Below are 22,671 nucleotides of genomic sequence, written 5' to 3' on the forward strand. Positions count from 1 at the left end.
CTGACATGGTCATTCATTTCTGTCTGAGGACCAAGGTACATTTTAATAGATGGGATGAGAGAGAAAGGACTGTTTTGTCTCTCATGGAATTGCTAAACCAGATGTTGAAAAGGGAGGGAGAGAATTTTAGATTTTAGTTAAAAGCATTTTCCAACGAATTAAAAAGTGGCATCCAATCAGTAACAAAGCCTCCAGCAAGATAGCTCTGAGCACTTCTGAATCCACCTCTGGTCACTCATTTACAGCCCTCTGAGGTGACTTTTCCGGGTCACTTCTTATTGTGTATTTGTGGAGAATTTGTGTTTGGAGCAGGCAGATGACCACCTCTTCCTAGATCAAAGGCATCGCTTCCAAAGTTGCTCACTGGAAACAAGGTCAATGTGGGATTTAGTTCTACAAAAGCCACGAAAGATGAACTCCTGGTTTCAATACATTTCAAATTTTAAAATCATTTTGTCTGTATAATATTTGGGTATGCAGCTCCATGGTATTATAGTTAGTTTCCCTGGATCATTATATTTGGTTCTTAACAAAGAAAAAAGGCTACATTGTCACCCTACAAAGAGGCTTTTTAAAGTCTTTTCTTTCTGTTTCAGTTAATTTTAAAAATAATACTATTGACTTCTAATGACCTTGTTAATAACATCAAAACTTATTTTTTACACACAAGATGATTTTAAATAAATATTGTGCCTCTGGACAACTAGTAACTCTTCATTAACTTTAAGTTTTTTTGGTTATCGTTTTCTCAAGATATATATTGGAAGCAGAATACACCAAAACTAAAAATAAGGAATGCCCCATCTATGGTCCTCAAAGATGGACAAATAGCAGGATTTCCACTGGATTCCAAGAGGGGGCAGTGGAAGCCCACAGATGGCTCCATAAGTCTGCTGGCAAGAAAGGAAAAAAAGAAAAAAATTTCCAGAAAGAAAATCTCTCTGAAGGGAAACTTGTCTTAACGCAGCTACCTAAGGAAGAGGAGAATTATGGTGCTTAATTAGAGTGTATTGACACCTCTCCACCTCCACATTTTGTATTCATTACTAATAAAAAAATTATCAGTGACTAGTCAAGGTGATATTATAAGGGTCAATTACTTATCTCTCTTTCACATTGATCCTACAAAAATTATCCTTAAATAAAGAAATCTAATGAGCAATCAGGAGGCTTTTCAAGTGGCCATATTTATATTCATTGTCTCCATAACAAAAAATGAATGTCACTGGAATGTTTTATGGAAAACTCTCCAAGTGATTGCATTTTTAATTATGTGAATTTTAAATACATATTTTTAAAAGATAGTAGAGCTCTAATTATTATTTTATTTTTGCTGATTATGCTAAGGTATTATTTATTTGAATTTTGTATATTCAGTCAATAGAAATGAAGTATCAAGTAGCAGTTGTCCATTTTCATAAAGTCTTTGAGTTTTGAATAAATGCATCCATTACGTTTGAAAGTGAAAGTGTCCCAAGACAAACACAGCTGACGGAGAAGGAGAAGGAGAAGGAGAAGGAGGAGGAGGAGGAGGAGGAGGAGGAGGAGGAGGAGGAGGAGGAGGAGGAGGAGGAGGAGGAAGAGAAGAAGAAGAAGAAGAAGAAGAAGAAGAAGAAGAAGAAGAAGAAGAAGAAGAAGAAGAAGAAGAAGAAGAAGAAGAGGAAGAGGAAGAAGAAGAAACAAAACAGAGCAGACTTAATTTGGAAGAAAAAGTGGTCTGGTTAAAACACATTTCAGTACTTTATCTTACTTATTGTCTTCACTTACCAGAGCCCTTATTCATGCCTCCTTTCTGTTCAGTTTTTTTCATTTGTTCTGTGTTATTTCTCTACAAACTTCTAAACACACTAAGTACTGGAAATATAAGCACATCATTACATTTGAATCTCTTCTAGAATTAATACTTTGAAATCAGCCTTTTTTCTTATCTTTAAATTAAATTTCTGCTTTTAAAGGTTATAGCTATAGCATTTTATTTTGACTATGAATTCATTTTGCAATTATAAAACAATTGTCATCAGTTTGTACAGCATTTGGGAAATCTGGATATCAATATGTAATACATTTCAATAAGTCAAACTTCCCTTCTCTAAGATATGCTATTATATGTCTAAACATTTCCTTCCATTTTCAAAACCATGCATATACAATAGGTGTCTATCTCAAATGTCTCTCTGTGTGCATTTTCATGTTAACAAATATATATTTGTGATATATGTACATACATATATATATATATATATATCCAACATGGCACTTTAAAACATGCTTAGTGATACAAATTGTAGATTTCTCCAAGCCCTCGGCCCTTTACTGTATGGTTTTAAGCAGTTTCCCATCATTCCAGTGCCTGCTCTGAACTTCATTCATTTGCTTTTCTCCCCTTTAAATGAACGATACAACTGAAACCATTGTAGGATTGAGAGTGAAATTCAACTCAAAATCAAAAATGTTCCTTGATAGCAGTTCAGCAGCTTTTGACTCATATAGCCTGTCTTTTAAAATGGGGTTTATGACAAGCCTAACAAAACCAGCTACTGATTACGAAACAGAAGTGTTCAATAAGAAGGCAAATATTGACTACATGTTTTTAAGGATGTGACACACATTTTATTGACTGGATTTTAGGAACAGGAACAAGGTAGAGTTTGTGACTCCTGACTCTGTAAATCCCCATTACGTATGATGCTTTGCAGATTACCAAGCTTTGCCCTTGAAGTGAGAGAGGTGGGAATAATGCCGCTCCCCCCAGGGTCACATGCCCCATAGGATCAGAATGATCCCATTTTTTTTCTCCAGTGGTCACATGCCCCAAACTGTTTGCAGATTCAACCTTCTGTTTCTTTAAAAAGATATGCTAAATTAATTCTGTTGCTATAAATATCACAATCATGCTCTCAATAACTAAACTTAAATTTCAACTACTAAATATTGAAAAATTTGACAAAGTTGGTGAATACGAATATTAAAGAAATCTCTTAGATGGAAAGGGGTCTGGTTTCCACCTTATCCTCTTGAAGTCAGTTTTTAATTGTCTCTGTGAGGATTCTTTGTATAATACTCAGACAATGCCCATACCTTGCACAAACAACTGTGTATTTGATAACACACACAAAATGAGCATACAATTGAGTGAAAATAACAGATGCTCTTTTGCATATATTTAAAGTATCCCCTTTATTTGGGATAATGTATATTCATAACTTTCATGGACCTGGCAGATTTTAAAGGCCTTTTAAATTGTATGGAATCAAGACAGAAATTCAGAAAAATAGTCTCCTAGGAACATACATGAGGAAACATGATTGGCTGAAGTACTGATTAGATATTGTTGAAATTCAGTCACAATGGCATAGCGAAACACGATTCAAACCTAGTGCCTCAGAACAAATGCTAGTGTTCACTCTGTCATATTTAATATGTTCTTTCAATTTATACATATATCCAAGTAATGACATGTTCTATAATTAATATGTTAATACATAGTGTTATATATACAAATAACCATATGAAACACATTCATAAACATAATTGTAAATGAATATTTTAAGAATCCTATATTTCTTTTATACTCTAGCTTTTGATTTTTCTTTTCTTCTTTCTCTCACTCTTTTTCTCTTAGTAAACAAAAACATTTGGTGCCTCCTTTCTTGTAGGTGAATAAATGAAATCCTGCTTACACGTTTGAATTTCATGGGCTTCTCATTTCATACTTGGTGTCAGGCTTTACACTTCTTATTTGTTTGTTTTTGTGATCCTTTTTCACATTAAACTGTGTTACCTTTCCACTGAAGTTGCTTCTCAATTCTACAATGTCATGCATTTGTGGAAATTCAAGGCCTTTTCAGAGAGCCACTTTTGGGAACAACATCTCTTCCCAGAGAAGTCTAAATCCAAATTGGATTTGAAGCAGGAAGACTCTGCAGAGAAACACTGACTTAACAGAAGAGCTCCTTGGAGAAACAAAAAAAGGAACCTTCCAAGATATATTTCATGCATGCTTCAACAGGAGCTGCAAGGCAGGCTCTGCTGGCTAGTTAGTGATGGCACCTACCATCTGAGAAGGTCTATGATATCATCCTTCTAATTCTGCTAAACAAGGAGACCGTACCTGGATGTGGCTGCTTGCCCATGTGGGGCTTCCTTGGAAAGAGTGTAAGTATACAGTCTCTCAAATACAGATGTCAGAGTGAGGGAGCATAGGGATCTGAGTTACATGCTTCCTGAGGGTTTTCATTCTAAGTGAAAGCTGGATAGAATCCCCTCTGAGAATGTCCACAACTCAGTAAGGAAAGAGTCTCCTGGAGACCCTCCCTGATAATCTCCAAGCAGAGGACAAAACACAAAAGACTACAGGAGAACCAGATCAGCGAGGGATTTGAGACCAGATGCTTACCCTCTTTGTGAGGAATTCTGGAGGCCATAAGGATGCTGCTTAGAGATTTTATTTTTTAAGGAGCATCATCTGACAGCCCAGTCTACTGTGGGTGGTGCTGCTCCTGAGCTGGCTGCTCCTGAGTGCCACAAGAAAGCAGACTGAGCGAGCCACGAGAAGAGGCTAGCGCCCCTCCGTGCCCTTGGCATTAGCTGCTGCCTCTAGTTTCTGCTGTTTGACTTCCTTCCCTGACTTCCTTCCTTTGTGAACTGTGATATGGAAGTATCAGTGAAATGAGCCCTTTCCTCCATTTTTTGCTTTCCTGTCATGGTGTTCATCACAGCAATAGTAACCTCAACAAAGACAAGGATGCTATGCTCTATTTCCTCCTCACCCAACAGAGCAAACCCTGGGCTATGTTAGTTCTCAGAAAACACTGTGCAATGTCTGGTATCCTTTGTGACCGTCAGGCCTTGGGGTGGAATGCTACTGGTTTTCAGGTGTTCAGAAGTCAGGAATATCTGGACTTAGAAAGTTCCCTCTGACAAACCACCAGCTAGCCCCAGATGGTACAGTGTCCTGCTATATCTACCGTGGGCGAGCTGTAGGCTAACCACAAGTTAGTGCTGAAATGGGAATATGTGGCCTTAAACGAACATGCTAGCTGGGTATAGGACTGCAAGAATTTAAATAAAAATATCACAGACTTCAGATTATTTTTCCATTCTTTGCCTTTTCTCTAAGATTAAGGATGGTATCATTTTAAAAACACATGTCTTAAATATAGACACTGAAATTAAGCATCCAATTAAAGAGAACAAATGTTTTAATCACGTATCACAAACCGTTTACAACATACCCATAAACAATGAAGCACTTTAATGTATATAACTAATTATCATTAAAGGTATGGCCTGGAGATTAAGAGACCTTGCTGCATTTGCAGAGGAGCAGGGTAGTTTAGTTCCTAGCAGTCACATGGGTAGGTCCCAACCTACTCCAATTCCTGGAGAAGCTATGTCTCTCCAGCCTCTGCATGCACATGGAGCATGTAATAGCCTCTGTCACCACCACCCCCAATTTATCTAAGTAGTTTTCTCATTATTTTTAAGGAAAGATATCTTTAAAAAACTTATTTCTGGCAATTACATACATGTTAACAATGTCATAACCATATTCATAACCTGTATTGTTTTAATTCCCTCCCACTTCTTCTAAGACCTGCTCAACTAGTCACCCTTCTACTTATATGATTGTGTGTGTGTCTGTGTAAGTATGTGTGTCTGTCTGTCTGTCTGTCTGTCTGTGTCTGTGTGAGTGTGTGTGTGTGTGTGTGTGTGTGTGTGTGTGTGTGTGTGTTACGGAGGTGGTCACAGATGTTGTGGTTTCTTGAGAGCAACAGCCTTGTCATTCCCTGAAGTCAGCATTTCCTACCATTCTTCCATGTACTCAGTTTCTTAAAATCTTTCTTCTCCCTCTTCTATGAGGTCCCCTGAGCCTTAGAGGCTGTAATATCTATGCCCCCCTTAAATGGTTGTGTTAAGGAGAAAATACAAACAAATGACTTGAAGCAAAATTTAGACGAGCCAAGAGAGAAAATAATAGACATTTCAAATTAAGAAATGGCAAACAGTAGCTGTAGAAATAAAATATTCATGTGTCTGGCAATGCAATATGTTTTCGCCCTACCCCCTTTAAGGGTATGTATTGAACAATGCAAGAAAAAGGCATTTGGTTTGTCAGAGCTGCACTGCATTCCTCATTAGGGCTTTTCCTCTCCTGGAAAGCTTTCAGAACCTCTAAGAAACAGACATTGTGGGGTGTGAAACTGTCAAATGCAGACAAAAGGCTTCCAAGGGGCCCAGCTCTGCCTTAGCAGGCGCTTGTTTTCAGTCTCAGAATGGAGCTTGCCTGTGATGAGGTCTGTTTTTTCTAAGACTTGGCAACAGCTGACTGGTGAAGTTCGGTCTTTGCCGGAAGTCTTAGCTACAGCGGTGGCAAGGGTTAATATGAAACCCACCACAGCATTTTGCACCATCTCCCAGGAGAGCTTGCAATGGATTTCCACTGCCACTGGACATAATGGTTCGCAGCTGCAGCAAACCATGGCAACACTTGATATTCCCGTCGCTAGCAGACCAGGGCTTTTGGTAGAAGTGAAACAATTCTTGGTACTGGTCTGAGTGTTGTGGCTGGGGTCAGAGCTCCTACCACGAGCTAAGATGAACTTTCAGACCCTAACCAAATTTCCTCCCAGCTTTTGGGTGAGTCCCTTATCTCTCCATTAAGCTATCCAATCAGCCAGACATCAGTCAGTCTGTTTGTTTTGTAGAACTGAAGATAGAACCTAGGGTCTCACACATACTAGGGCAAGTATCTACCACTGAGCTATGTCCCCAGCCAACTTGTTTTCTTTTCGTATTGAGACAGAGTCTGACTAGGTTTCTGAGGCTACCCTTCCAGAAAGAATTTGCTGTGATGGTCTAACTTTCTCAGCCACCTAAGTAGCTGGGATTCGAAACCTTCACCACTAGGGCTGCCTTTATCTCTCCTTTCTATGAAAAGTACTCATCTGCAGGCAAGTACAAAGGTAAAAACCAAGGGAAGTGCCTTGGGTAAATACATATTTATGATGGAAATGGAATTGATTTCTGTCTTTCAAAGGAAAATTTTCATCTCATTAAAGATGATTTGGCTTCATTCTTTTTAGGCTGTAGCATAAGTTGCAAGTATATCAAAATCATGACTTAAAACCACCAAAACCTTCTATTCCCAGCTCACCCAAGTCTCTATGCTAAAAAGTTCCACCGTTGGGGATATTATTCCAATGAGATAAAGTTCTGAACACCTGAGACAAATAGGAAGGATTGAGCCACCTAAAGAGAAATATAAACCATCTATTATTTGGAGAATTCTCTTTTTTCTTTTATTAAAAATATATTCTTTTCTCAAATGTATTCTGATTAAGGTTTCCCCTCCCTGTTCTACTCCCAGCTTTCCCCCAACCCCCCCATCCACATCTATTCCCTTTCTGTCTTTCATTAGAAAAGAACAGGCTTCTATGAGATAATAATAAAGTAAAACAAAGTAAAATATAATAAGATTAAACAAAAACACCATTTTGAAGTTGGCCAAGACAAACCAACAGAAGGAAAAGAGCCCACCTCTTTTCACACTCAGGAACCCCACAAAAAACTAAACTTGAAGCTATGATATATAAGCGGAGGACACAGTGAAGACCCATGCTGGCCATGTTCATACTGAATCAGTCTGTGAGCTCATGATATCTTTGCTCAATAATTTTAGAGGACCTTGCTTTATTGGTGTTCTCCATTTCCTCTGGCTCTTACATTCTTTACACCTCCCCTTCCACAGGTTCTCAAGCAGTTCCCAAGACTCCGAATTGTTAAACTCTTCTCCCTATAGTCTTAATACATACATGTTGTCTAGTCACTTCTCACCATCCATTACTTCTTCCTTTGCTCTGACACATTTATGCACTCAGTAGATAAGCTTGCTTAAGACTGCAATGTTAGCAGGCATAGGATGTAGTATAAGTGTAAACCATTAAATATTTTCTGAGAAGTTGAGATGCATTGGCATCATTTATACTCCTCCCGCTCTCCAGTTAATATCCTCCCATATCCCTACAACCAACATTTCTATAATTCTTATTTAATAATTAACAGACATACATATACACACATACTCACACACACACACACACACACACACACACACACACACACACACACACACTGGACCAATTAACATGGTCCTTATTATTAATACCCACAGTTGATCAATGCAGAGACTAAGTAGCCATGGAGTGTCCTGGTCTAAATGGGCTATCTGTAGCACAGTACCTACACATAAAGTTTAGGGTACATGTCAGAGGAGGCAGAAGGGGGGGAGAGAACAAGGACAACTACAGCAAGATAGAGTCTTCTGGGCAGGACAGATATACTACAGATATGTCATTTTCCTAGGAAAGTCCCTCATTTAGTCATCTATCCTGAAGAAAACACCTGGGCTATCTAGAAACTGCTGTGGCTAAAACAGACTCTCAGCCTTAATCCAAATGAAATCTCTATACATAACTATATCATCTATATCAGTACTTAGATATGGATATAGATATACGTACACAAATATGTGTTTGAATCTATCTATCCATATCTATTTATCAAAAAATCAATCTATCCATTGATCAATCTGTATTGGTCTATCAATATATCTGTCACCTATTATTGTCTATTAATATTTAACCTCTATCATTTACGTATTAATATCTACCTATTGATATTTACCTGCATATCATCTACCTCTATAATTTAGATAGTATGTGTGACGTTTTTAGTATCTTACATAGCATGTGTTCATATGTATACATGTGGGGCTCACTGTGGGAAAGCCTCAGGAATCCCACAGTCTTGCACAATACTACAAATCAACTTGTGATAGAATTTTAAAGTATGAGGAAGCATGGGGCACGGGCATGATGTCATGGAGGTCCCTTGAGAAAATATAGTCATTAACTGAGCTGCATATGGTGATAAGAAGCCATTAAAATAAACAGCGCCTCTCTATAATTACAAAATTTCTCAGAAGAACAATTAGAGTGCCTGAGACATTTTGTGTCTGTCTTTCTCTGAGTTCAAAGTTTCTGCCCTGCTTTGTAAAAATTGCTTGTTGAAATTGTGCAGCACAGCTGAAAAAGAAAAAGAAAAAAATAGCATCTCCTATTTGCCAGCAAATTTTGGTCATGTTTAGTTTTCTTTTAAAGTACTGGGACCTCTGACAAAAGGGGCAAGGAGTTTTCTTTATGAGAGACAAATTACTTTCAAATATTTTATTTGATGTATGTTCATAGATGATTAATAATTAGATAATAAAACAGCAACCTTGTGTAATGACCTGTCTTCTATTGGTGCTATATCCTCTCTTTGTGCACATAGGTGGCATATATTATATCTAACCTCCCCTCTGTGTGCATATGCGTGTCTATGCAAACATGCATGCATAGACTTTGGTATCCACAGAGCCTCCAAGATTGTCCAGGACACCAAATTAAAGCATATTTGAATCCTCCAGATAAAATGTCTTCCCATTTCCGTATAAGCTAGTCATGTGACCCCCTTATACTTCAAATCCCCTTAACATTCATAGAACTTAATAGGATGGGAATACTGTGCAAACTGTTGCTAAGTTAAATTCTTTAGTTAACATTCACAGGAAGAAAGCTTGTAAACATTCTGTACAGATCCATTTTCCAGATATTTTCACATATTTTAAAATATGATATTGAAATAGTTATTTTGTTTAGAACTTGCTATTCCCACTTTTCAGCATTTTTGGTAAGCAGCTGGCTAATGTATGGATTTCATTAATGTGGAGAGGACAAAATGCTGTGCGTGTGCACTTACAGGTGTACTCATCACTTACAACCTACCATCTGCTCCTCTCTTCCTGGGACTGCAACTGCAGCACAGAAGACTGTCCCCAATAGCCATGTGTCTTCACATGAAAACCCCGAACTGGCAAACATGAAGCTTGCACTGGACCATACATATTTTATGCCACTCAAATACAAAGGAAAATCAACCTAGATAGACTCAATTTGAATTTTTATGTATCAAAGATCATGATGGAAGCTACCATCAAGGGGAGGCCTTGAGGATAAAGCAAATGAACCAGAATAATGGACAGCACAGACACCAGGCTTTGAACTTTGGCTCTGCCTGACTCACTGGAATCACCTTGTAGGCTCTATATTAATCCTTAAACAATTGTTGTTCTTGATATGCAAAGGTAGTATACCCTTAGACTCAAAATTAGTGATGTTTTTTCATATAATTCTTGTTATTAATTTTGAATAGGGACCCTCTCAAGGAGCCCTATTTACATTTAAAGACATAAGAAACATTTATATTGTAGTATATCAATCTGAGTTTTACGACAGGATCTCATTACCTGACAACTTTGTTCTTTGTTTTCCTGCATCTGAAAGATCTCCTTGGGAACTCTCTGCGGACAACTGTCTTTCCCCTACCCTCAAATAGCATCCTGCTTTATTGCAATGGCACCATAGTTATCGTCTGGTATTTATTTCCAGTCATGTTTTCATTGTGTCTGCATTTACAGCATGTCCTTCTGGAGGGAATGGGTACTAAAGCAGTCTCTGCTCTTTAGACAGTGTGGACTCAATAAAATCTTGTGGAATTAATAACTAAAGGGTTGAATGAATGGTCCATGTTACTGGGGTTTCTGGATTTCAAGGTCTTGGGGGATGCCTGAGTACAAGGAACGTGGCATGTGCTTTCTGAGCATATGTGGTATTTGAGAGGCATGCTTATAGCACATTGTATGTCTCTAAGAACCCAGATATGGAACAGACGGTCGTTATCCCAGGACGCTGGAGAGGAATGTCTGGATAGCTCTCATTTTATAAATAATCCACAAAATTTAAACCTTGTTCAAATGTTTATAACAGAGAATATGTTTTTAGTGGTTGCAAGAGAGAAATGACCTCTAACATCTATTAATATTACGCTGGCTTCTTGTTACTAAATTTGTCATTGGGGTAAATGTTATTTTCTGCACATATAGAATTTTTTGTTAGGATTTAAACTAAATTTAGAGAAATAACATACAAGATTTTATGTAGGTTTCATTCATATGTGTATAAAAATAAATACTGCATGTGTCCATACTCACGTACTTAATTTTGGGGAATTAAAACAAAGTAGAGCTCTACTTTTTTCACTAGAACATGGGGAAATAAAAAAATTAAATGATCTCTTCTTCTTATGGAATGTATAAAGTTACAATATAACGTTTGTGCTGATCTTTGAAAATAATTTTAATTTTAAATGATGCACATGGGAAATTTCATTTAACATGGAAAAGTTAATGATAGTATTTCTCATCTTTTTGTCTCTAAATATTAGAACATGTGCAGTGTTGGAAATGGGGAGCCTCTTTTTACCCACAATGTTATACAACATCAATTCATGCAGTTTTTATAGTTAGTAGTTAATTGAGAGTTTTGGTGTTGCATGAGTTCCCATTATCTTTCTTTAAACTAGGATTAAGGATGGGATGAGAGACACAGACAGAAATAAATGACAGACCATAGACAGGGTTACATATTTTCTATCTCTGTGCAGTCTGCTTGGTCTCCATGCAGCTGCAGACCTCCTTGGGAGCAAGTAAGACTGACTGGCAGCTGGGAAACACCTGCTGAGCTGTGCTGGTGAGCATAGTTGTTGTCCATGTTGATTGGACAGGACATCTGTTTCTGATTGGTGCCTGTTCATGCTGTGCCAGTCATTAGATGTTCTCAATGCTGCCTCTGAGACTAGGTACCCATGCTATATTCTTCACATTCTAAAAAACCTACTTCCATCCAACTTTGACTCATAGAGAGAAAAGTTACTGGGTGCCCTTTTAAATAGACTAGATACCTATGTTTTATTTTCATTACTTGTGCCTCCGTTTACCTTTGTAGGGTTTCATTTAATTGTTTCCATTTATGTATATGTGTGAGTATCTGCATGTGGATGTGCACTAGTGACTGCAGATGCCCAGAGAAGCCACGACTGGAGTTAAAGTTGATTGTCAGTCACCTTACTCAAGTGCTGTGACCCAAACGCAAGTCCTCCGAAAGAGCAGTATATACTCACAAATGCTGAGTCATCTCTACATACCTTACCTTTACCTTTGTACTCAGGTTTTCGTTTTCTTTCATATTTTTCCAATGGTTTTGATTGAAATTTTCACTTATATGTTTTCAATTCAATGTCACCACTATATGGAAATGATCTGTCCTACACAGGAGATAGATCTACTCACCTACATGATCATGAACTTGTTTTCTAGACATACAAGTGTTAGATAATAGCTAGATTGCATATAAGCATGTCATTTTTTCTAGGTGCACCCTTTTCAAACTTTTTCATGATTTTGAGAGTCCCCATAGACATATGTAATGAAATATAATCATATCTTCCCTAGTTCTTCCTTCAAACTGATCATATCCTTCCAAACATGGCCCCATTCTCATCTATTTCACTTTTTTATGGTTTTTAAATCCAGTTAGTACTGTCTATATGTGCATGGATGTGGGGTCAAACACTGGAACATGGGATTCCTACCAGTGGTCACATCCTCAGAATAGAATGATTCTCTTTCCCCAGAAACCATCCAATTCCAAAACTCCCTAGCAATGGGTGGCCTGGTAATCATCTATGCATCTGTGCTGGCATCTGGGCTGTTTTGCTCTTGTGTACCTCTTGTGGAAGTATCCACAGCAGTTGTTGGATCATGACTGTAATTATCATATAATATTCAGAAAGCAGTATCTCACAATACTCCTCCACATCCTCTGGCTGTTACATTAGTTCCACGTCCTCTTCTGTGATGTTCTCTGAGCCTTGGTGGTAGAAGTGTGATTGCTACAGGTGGCCCATTTAGTCTGGAGGGCTCAGTCTATCATGCACAGTTGACAATGGCCCATTGTACAAAAGAAGCTTCTCTGGCACAGATTGAAAAGAGAACATTCCTGACCTACCAGTATATACAGGCACAAATCATGGATACTTGACATTATGACCACTTAACAAAGTAAGAACAGTGGGTTCTATCCTAGGGTCCATACTCTTCCAAGCTATAGAATTTTCACTAAGATTACAGTTCCATGCATGAAATTCCCTCCTGTGGAGGAAGTCTCAAATGCAATCAGAAAGTGGTTAGCTACCCTTAAAAGAAGTATCGCTGTTGTACCAAGAGGTACATCCTACTGATTGGGTCAGAACTGCAGCTTTCATAGCCTAGTTCTCAGTAAGACCATGTCATGTCTTTTCTCCCCAGCAACCTGCATATCTCCCTCTGACACTTTGAAAGCTAGCCAGAATGGAGGAGGCGTCTTGATCTGTTTGAGACTGATCTCTTTATGTCCTGCAGCAAAAGTATGCAGTGTCTTCAGGAGTAGGGTCTTATCTAGATAAAAGGAACATATCCTGTGGGATTATCATTTAGTAAGTTGTATTTTCTGGACGTGACATTGTGCACACACACAGTGTAATTTGCTTGACCTCTTTTCATTGTTACATTTTGTTTGAACATAAGTTCACCCACTAGAAAGATTCCTTAAGGGCTTCCCAAAGATCCTTGGTTTTGGTTAACTTAACTACCCTTTGCACTCTTCTCTTCTTCTAATCTCATCTCTGCTTAATATTTTAATGCTTGTTATTTCCCTTCTTTCATCTCACACATGTTCTACTGTCTTCCTCCTCATTAAAAAATGTCATTGTAAGATTATAGCCCACCATAATTTAGTTTTTCAGTTAGTATACAACTTGAGAGATTTTCTTCATATTTTCATACATACCTAGCTTGGGTTGCTATTCTTTCTCCTAGCTCCCTGCCAGTCCATGTCTCAGACTACACCTCTCCACCCCCAGTATTCCCTTTCCTACTTTCATGGAGTTAGAACGCCTTTAAGGATAATAACATGGGAAACCATGGAAATTTCAGAACAATAGGCTACATAACGTCATCTCTTTCTCATGAATTCATGTGATTCTTCAGTAAGTATTATTAACAGTATTGCTGTAGAGGATGAGGAGGCTATGACACCAGCAAGAAACCTCTCTTCTTATTTAACTATTAATTTCATTTTCACTCCTTCATTCTCTAATGGTATCTGTGAACTGGTATCCCTTCCACACTGGCAAATATCACTGAATTCTGTATAAAATAAAAAAGAACTTTATAGTATTTTTACTTCCTATTTTTGTCAAAAAATATAAACATCAGGAAAAGCTTGAAATTCCAGGAGACCTCAAAACAGGCAGAATCTTCCACCTCTACCTTATGTCAGCATGTATTTCAACAAATAAACAAACATGGCAGTTAACAGTTATACACACACACACACACACACACACACACAGAGAGAGAGAGAGAGAGAGAGAGAGAGAGAGAGAGAGAGAGAGAGCAGAGAGAAAGGAGAGAGAGAGAGAGACTTAGGCTGTGAAGGTATGCTTAGACACAGCTGGAAATGATTGGGAAAGAGAGTACAGTGCAACAGAGTTTAAATACCACATGGTCTCAATGATATTTTCCTAGTGCTCCAAGCAATTTTCTTCCACAAGTCAAATGGTTTCAAGACTCACCAGCCCCAAATTACCTACACAACATAAATGCGAAGAAGAAGAACAAGAAGAAGAAGAAGAAGAAAAAGAAGAAGACAACGATGAAGAAGAAGACAACGAAGACGAAGAACAAGAACAAGAACAAGAACAAGAACAACAAGAAGAACAAGACGAAGAAGAAGAAGAAGAACAACAACAACAACAACAACAACAACAACAACAACAAGGCAGAAAGGAAGAAAGGAAAGAAAGAGAGAAAGAAAGAAATGAAGGAAGGAAGGAAGAGAGAAAGAAAGAAAGAAAGAAAGAAAGAAAGAAAGAAAGAAAGAAAGAAAGAAAGAAAGAAAGAAAGAAAGAAAGAAAGAAAGAGGAAACTGCAATGAAATACAACAAATAACTCTTAGGGGATTTCCTTCTCAAAACTGTGAACAAGACACGTTATAGCACAGACAGCCCTTTTGAAGCCTTTTGCCAAACTGCTAGGTGACCTCATCACCCCAGTGAAGAGAATACATAGTGATTCCCAGGAGACACTGAAATACACTTCTGATATACCTGACTCTGTTTGTGTCTGTGGCTGGGAAGGGAGTTCCAGACCTGAACGAATGACAATGTACATTTAAGGAGTTGTTACTGTAAACAACCAGTTTTCTGTGTAGAGTATATGAAACATTGCCTGAAGGTGTTCTGTGGGCTCAAGGATGTGTTATTCAAAGAAAGCCTTACAAAATCTCTCTCAATATTCTGTTTAATTAGTTCAGCATTTTCATCATGGTGAATAAAATGACTGCCATAAATTTCCAAATTTGAAAGTAATGGATAGCAATAGAAATTATCATCTAGATTATCTAGAGTAGAAATATATTAATTTTTCAATAGAAAATAGTATTATGTCATATCATGATATCATCCAATGATTCATTAGTGTTCCTTTAGTTAACTAAACACATTAGCAAATACCAATGTAAAATGTTGTATGCAAAGAATTATTCTAAGTATCTTACATGTCAAATTCACTTACACATCCTAAAATTATACGTGTGTATATATGTATATTACTTTCATCTTCATGGAAATGACTATAAAATCTTAAATACACACCAAATTAGAAGTAAGTCAAACAATATTTGGTAAGAGCAAAAAAAACCCGAGTTTAGTACTACATTGTTATTTTTTGTCTTGATTGGATTTTATTATTATTATTATTATTACTATTTTTATTATTATTGAAAGAAAGCCTGAAGATTGGTTGGAATGAAGTTAGGGGGATCTGGGAGGATTTGGGGTGGGGAAAAAGTAGGATCAAAATATACTGTATGAAAATATATAAGTAAAAAGAAAAATCTGGTAGCTAGCATTGTCAGGGGAAGAATTAAAATGAAAGCTGTTTAGAAAAAAAATTATTTAAAATGTATGAGACAAAGATGACATCAAAAGCATTACAAATTAACATTTCCAGAAAAAATTATAACCGGTAGATGCTAGATGGAAAGCTAGGTCATTGACTTATTAAGAGAGACTATGCATACAGCAAGTCTATGCATACTTCCCCAACATTTTCAAGGATATATTTACAGGCTTCTACTGGTTTCCTAGTGCAGCATTGATTTGAGGGCTTGTGCTTAGTCTTATGCATCTTGCTATCCCATGCTTAATTGATAGCATTGGGAGGCCTGCTCTTTTCTGAAGGGAGACAGAGGAGCAGTGGATCTGGTGGAGAGGGAAGGATTTGGAAAAGGGGAAAGATGGAAGGCTGTAGTTGGAGTGGATTGTATGACAGAAGAATCTTTGACAGAGAGGAAGGAATGATGAGCAAATGTGTCAAGACTAGGCTGGTGAAACCCAGAGAAACAGCTGACCTGAACAAGGGGGTGATCTTGGATTCCAGACTGATGGCTGAGAGGCCAGCATGGGACTGATCCAGACCCCATGAATGTGGGTGTCAATGAGGAGACCTAGGCAATCTCTGGGGCTTTAGGTAGTAGATCAGTATTTATCCCTAGCACACAAATGGACTTTGGGTGCCCATCCCACAATGAGGGGTGCTCTCTCAGCCTGGACACTTGGGGGGTAGGCCTTGCTCTGAATGAAATGACAGAAGCTGGAGATCCCCCATGTAGGGTCTCGACCTCTCTGGGGAATGGAGTGGGGATCGGGTGGGGGACTGGAGGAGGGCTGAGGAGGAGGGGAGGGAGAGGGAGCTGGGATTGACATGTGAAGCACACTTGTTTCTAATTTAAATTGAAAAATTTAAACTTTAGAAAATCAGGCTATAGCCACATGGATAAGCTATTTCTCTACATTCATAGCACTTTAGATAAAAGTCATATGGACCAGAAATTAGCAAATTACAGAGTAAAAATGAAATTGGCACTCTGTCTTCAACAGAAATTTTTACTGGAGGAAAACTGGTTTATCTACCTGCGTATTGATTACAGGGCCATGATACTCCAACAGCCATATAGATACATCAGCGACTAGCCTCCAAAGACAAAAATATTTACTGTCTGGTTCACTGAAGAAGGTTTGCCAACTCCTGACCTAGACAATTACAGTAGATTGTTTTTTAAAATACAGAGAAAGGAATGAAGGTCTCCTGAATCCTTTGCAGACAAAACCAGACAGGGTTAAAATTTCATACCTCTTTCCAGACAGTGTGCTACGTCCCAGCGGCTTGCCATCTGTCATTGTATCTTCAGTTCCATTATTGCAGGGGACATCTAGTTGGCTTAATGGCTGGTGTGCCACAGACAGAATCCACAGAAAAGAAAAGAAAAGCCGCCAGAGCCCATTAATCTGAGATAACATTTTATTAGACCCTCACTGTAGTCCCAAGTTTAGTTTCCCAAACATCTTCCTTGTTTCTAATACGAAGTAATTATTTTTGTAGGACTTGAAACAAATCTCAGGTTTAAATGTTTGTTTTCCTAGACTGTCATCAATAGTGTATTTTAGACTGGAATCACTATGGAGTAAGCTGATTCACAAGACTCTGTTAAACTGATCAGAATCATAAAAGGAAAGTCACCAGTCTGGATATATTGGTGATCCATGTAAACATCATCTGTCCCCATTTATATTTGGTAATAAAAGATTCAAGATTGTGAGTCCCCAGAGAGCTTTCTCCATAGCCGTGGGTTCAGCCTTACATTCTAACATCTAAAACTAAAGATAAGGAGCTCTGAAGATAACAAAAAGAATAACCTGGAATTCTGGGGAGCAGAATACTCAAGGCCACCAGACAGTGTCCTCAGACTTCAGTTACCAAACAAGTGAGAAAAATTTTAGGGAATAATAAAATTATTCTGACATCTGTATTTGTAGCCAGTTTTTAAGCATACACATTCTGACTTTGTGTGTCTCAAAATCACATTCCCCCAAGTGACAGAATTTGAGTTGGCATGACTCCTTGTAGAGAAAACAAGATAGAAGTTTAAATAATCCAAGTCATATCTGTGACATCAAGTGTTAATATACCCTACTAATATACTAATATAGTCTTTTACTCTATAATCACTAACTTTTAATCAGAGTATACTTCAAGATTAGTTTATTTAACCATGGGACTATACTAAAAATCAAGGGTTTCATTACATCACTTTAAGACATTAACAGCAAAATAAATTAATTTGGTTTTAGAGTGTCTTCATGAATTACTTGTTTCTTCTATCACATATTTAGATAATAAAATGGTTCAAGTATCTGTAAAGGCATGTGATCCTAAGCTGTTATAGTAGGGCCAGTAAACATCCTTAACACCTAATTTGTACTTACCTGAAATTGATTTTTAATTTTTTCTGGTGTTGCTGAAATTACCCTTTGTAATTTAAGTGTAAGGATGAATAACTAAATATGTATAATGTAACAATTTTATGATAAAATGTAATATTTCCACTCAATCTTAAATTGAAATAAAATAAGAAATCTGAGGGAGAACGTGATTCCATAAGTGTGTAGGGAGGGGGTTGGGGGTTGGAGAAACACATGCACACAAAGCCAAAAGTTTAGAATGCCGATTTTGCTGAGCAAACTTTACAAATCCATCTCTTTTCCTAGAAACAAATGTGATCGACTCTGCTACTCTGGTTAGATGTTTCACTGACCACCCTGATCAAAGAATTCGTACAGATCTTGTGAGATACACCCATCCATTAAAAGGCCACTGAGTATAAATTGCCTAGTGACACACCCAGTGAGCGTGGGTTAAGATATAGCCTTGAAATTGTGAAAGCGATCTTCTATTTCTGGTGTTGTGAATGAGCTAGTCTTTGTCTCATTTGATCGTACTTCCCAGCTAGGAAACGCTAGGACCGCTATGCTTATACTGTGCCAGGGCTATTCTTTAGTAACTGGACTCAATTCTTTGGTCTTCTTCTATGCCTGTACCTGCATTCTTGTCCAAAAGTATTGCTTTTTCTGGGTTCCATGGCTTTTAACTTTCAGTAGGTTTAATCAAAATGAAGCTTGAAGGGACAGAAACATGCACTAAGGGGCTGATTTTCCCAGGCTGTCACCAATGGTCTTCAATACTGCTTTATCTCCATTTCTCAATCAGTGGCCACGGCTCTTGACCTTAAGCCTTTTGGTTGTGGCTACTGCTTTCATAAGATGCATATCATGCTTTTATTTCACCTTTCTGGGCTTTGTGATGGCGATAATGTCATCTAGTGTCCATCCACAGGTCTACCACCTTCTGTTGGGAATATTTGGTTCGTTCTCAGTCCCCCATTCCAAACACTGCTCAGATGGTTAGTTAGGATCTCCTATTTGGCTCTGAGGCTCTATCAGCCCTATCTAAATGCTGCTGACCAAGACATCCATAGTAATTCAGATACTTGTCTTCATAATATGTTGACTTCAAAAAAAAAACAAAAACAAAAACATCAGGATGTAACGCCACATTTCTGAACAACGGAATTCAGTATGAGCTTCATCCAAAAGAAGTCAAGGACTACAAAACAATTTTAAGTAAGCCCTGGTCTGGAAAACTCAGCACGTCATATCAGATCACTTCTCTCCTTCAGGAGGACATATTGTCACATGTCTTTCTCTAAAGGGCAACACCACCTGCTGCTCCCTATACTTACAGAATGGTGTGAATTTTTCTCTGTCAACATCACCCATGATAACTGACAGTATATATTTGTTAGCCAATGATGCTAAAAATGGAGCCTTTGAGAATTGAAACTGAGCAAAGTATTTCCTAATGCAGACAGTATTTGCTTTTCTCAATGTCTATCATAACATCATATTGGTGAAATGTGAGCAGTTACAACCATGAATAATTATCTAGAAGAACTTCATTATCCCTTTAAGATATCATTGTTATACCTTCTTTATGAGCATGGCTCCATTCACTTCTTTATATGTATTTGCAATAATTTTGTTTAAGACCCATGCATGAGTAATGGATTCAATATTTATTATTAGCTGTTAACAAATTGTTTTCTGTATTATGGATAACAGTATGATAAGAAATCTATAAAACTACTGGTAAATTGACATCAAATCTCCATTTTTACCTCCCGAAGACCCCAGGAGAAACATCATAAATTATATAATTTCCAAATGATAACCTATCTTTGAGTTTCTTTTAAAAATATGGATTTTTAAAGTTTTTCCATATATTAACATTCCTTTCTGCAGTAAGAGAGGAGGACAGTACTATTCATTATAAAACACAGTTTTACATACTTTTCCAGCTAGGGATATACATTGAATTTGCTTTTCATATAAACTAATGGCAGAGACATCAATGGTATAATAGTTGAAAGTAGAATGCAGTAATATTTCTTACTGTGGTAAGACTGCACAAAATTCCAATGTATTTCTTGCACTTATCATGTTAGTCACCAATCTATCTGCAAAAAAGAAAATGAAATGGTTACAAATGGAATTAATCATACATTATATCTCCTGCTAGACTCAGTCCCAAATTTTAAAAGGCTGACTTAAGCAATCAATATGCAATTTCTGCATGATTAAGAACATATTCTCTTCCTACTAGTGTATATCATGTTCTCATTCCAGAGCACTGCCTCTGGTCAACGCTTTCTTCTTAACAACATAAAAAGTTTTTTTTTAAAAAAATGCCGAAAACATCTAGCCCCAGAAAATTCAGTTTAAATGCCCAGCATTCCTTTAATAGAAATGGCAGGTAGAATTTCATCTGTATTAGTCAAGGTTTTAGAACAACAGGTAGCATGTGACTTTAACTGACAATTTTTCTGTGAGTAATTCAATTGACATGGAATAAATCTGGTTATGTTTTTGACTGCTTGGTATTTTAAGGTTCTATATTTTTGCCATTGTAGAGATGGACCCAAATTTTAAAATCATTTAGTACTGGAAATTTTCCCCCACTTGTGAACTATACCTCTCCTCCTATTTCAATATGTCTTGCTTTAAAAGTCTACTGTGTATTTCTGGTTACACAAAGTGACACAAGCCCAATTTATATTTTCTCCCTCTCAGAATCCTACAGGTAAAAGTGGAAGACATGAACTACAGTAGTTTCCTATGATCTTCCCCTATTGATATCTGCAGGCTGTGTGTAGTTCTGACAATATTGTTCCTGGTTATGGTCACTGAAGATCCATTTGATCAGTATCGTGTGTCACAAGCAATGGTGTGTCATGTTTGGTAATAGAATCTGGAAAAACGTCTATTCTCTCTCCTCCCCTCTTCTCTCCTCTTTTCCTTCTTTCGTCTCTCATTGAAAGGGAAGGCAAAAGTTTATGTTGTAAGCACCTCCTTGGAGAAGTCCCAATAGTTAGAAACTGAATTTCCCTACAAGTATTCAGTGAGACATGGGCCTCTCACCAACCACATGAATGGGTTTTCAGTGCCTTCATTGTTCACTGAATCCTGAGACAAGGACAGCCCAACAAAAAAGTAGAAACTTGGCACTAAATCCCTTAGAGTCTTAAGGCAGGGTCACCCAGCTAAGCCATACCCTGATACCTAACCTTCAGAAGTTGTGAGAGCTAATCAATAATTGTTATTTAAATCAAATACACTCAGTGCAGTGGTTCTGAACCTTCCTAATACTGTGACCCTTTAATATACTTCCTCGTGTTGTGGTGACCACCAATCATAAAATTATTTTTTCTACTTAATCACTGTCATTTTGCTACTGCTAGGAATCATAATTTAAATACCAATGTTTTCATGTAACCCCTGTGAAAGGGTTGTTTGACACCTTAGGGGATCATGACATGTTTGGAAACACTGACTTATGGTATTTTGTTACGCAGCAATGGGTGAGAAACACAAACTGGGACCACAGTAAGACATTGCAATAAGAAGCAAATATAGAAATTAACAGAAATTATGTCCAAATTAGAAGTGTTCCCAGGATTTGTCAATGAATACTCAAAGTACATGATAAGAGATATGAGAACCTCTCCTCATATGTAAAGGAAAACAACAGAGAAACATGTTAAAATCAGGGGAAATGGGCATAAGCACAGTTATGTATTGAGTAATAATGTTTTGGTTAGTGAGAAGCATATAGGACAGTGTAAGTGACCTCCCAGTTGTCTCCCTCCATATACACTTATTCTGAAGTCCACAGACAGTAACAGCTATGTGAGGATTGTGCAGGAAGTAGTCAGACCAACTGATGAAGCTTCTATCTCATGACGGGCAAAGAAAGAAGGTTCTGTGTAGAAAGAAAACCAGAGTATCACTGTGGGAACAGCTAGAGTGCATATTGCAGAATGTTAAAATACAACAAAGAGACTAAAATGAAATATTAGACTGTTTTCTTCTTTTATATTGAAAATAATTTTTACATACAAAATATTCTGAACATGATTGTCCCTCCTGCAACTCCTCTGAGATTCTCCCCACCTCCTTATTCACTCAGCTCCACTCCATCTTTCTCTCTCTTTGGAAAAAACAGGCAAATAAAAGAAAAATCAAACAAACTGGGAAAAGTAATATAGGGAAAGCACAAGAAACACACACACACGCAGACACACACACACAGACCCCCCGATGTATAAAAACACAAAATCAGAAAAGATAATATACAAGTAAAAGACCAGTAAGACCAAATAAAAAAAAGCCCAAAGTGATAAAAATTCCAAAAGACACTAAAGTAGGTTTTGTGTTGGCCATCTGATGCTAGAGTGT

The 22,671-nt window shown here is 37.6% G+C and overlaps 1 long non-coding RNA gene across 1 annotated transcript in view; it reads right to left on the reverse strand.

Moving 5' to 3' along the window:
• Positions 1–20,394, reverse strand: part of LOC110340846 — a 41,613-nt gene extending 21,219 nt beyond the window's left edge. The window contains exons 1-2 of the long non-coding RNA XR_002382677.1: positions 20,330–20,394; positions 17,174–17,268 (exon numbers count right to left, since the gene is read on the reverse strand). This is a non-coding gene — a long non-coding RNA (uncharacterized LOC110340846). The remainder of the gene's footprint in view (positions 1–17,173; positions 17,269–20,329) is intronic.
• Positions 20,395–22,671: the final 2,277 nt, after the last annotated feature.

This window comes from Mesocricetus auratus, unplaced genomic scaffold (genome assembly GCF_017639785.1).
Source record: "Mesocricetus auratus isolate SY011 unplaced genomic scaffold, BCM_Maur_2.0 Super-Scaffold_100007, whole genome shotgun sequence".
NCBI lineage: Eukaryota > Metazoa > Chordata > Mammalia > Rodentia > Cricetidae > Mesocricetus > Mesocricetus auratus.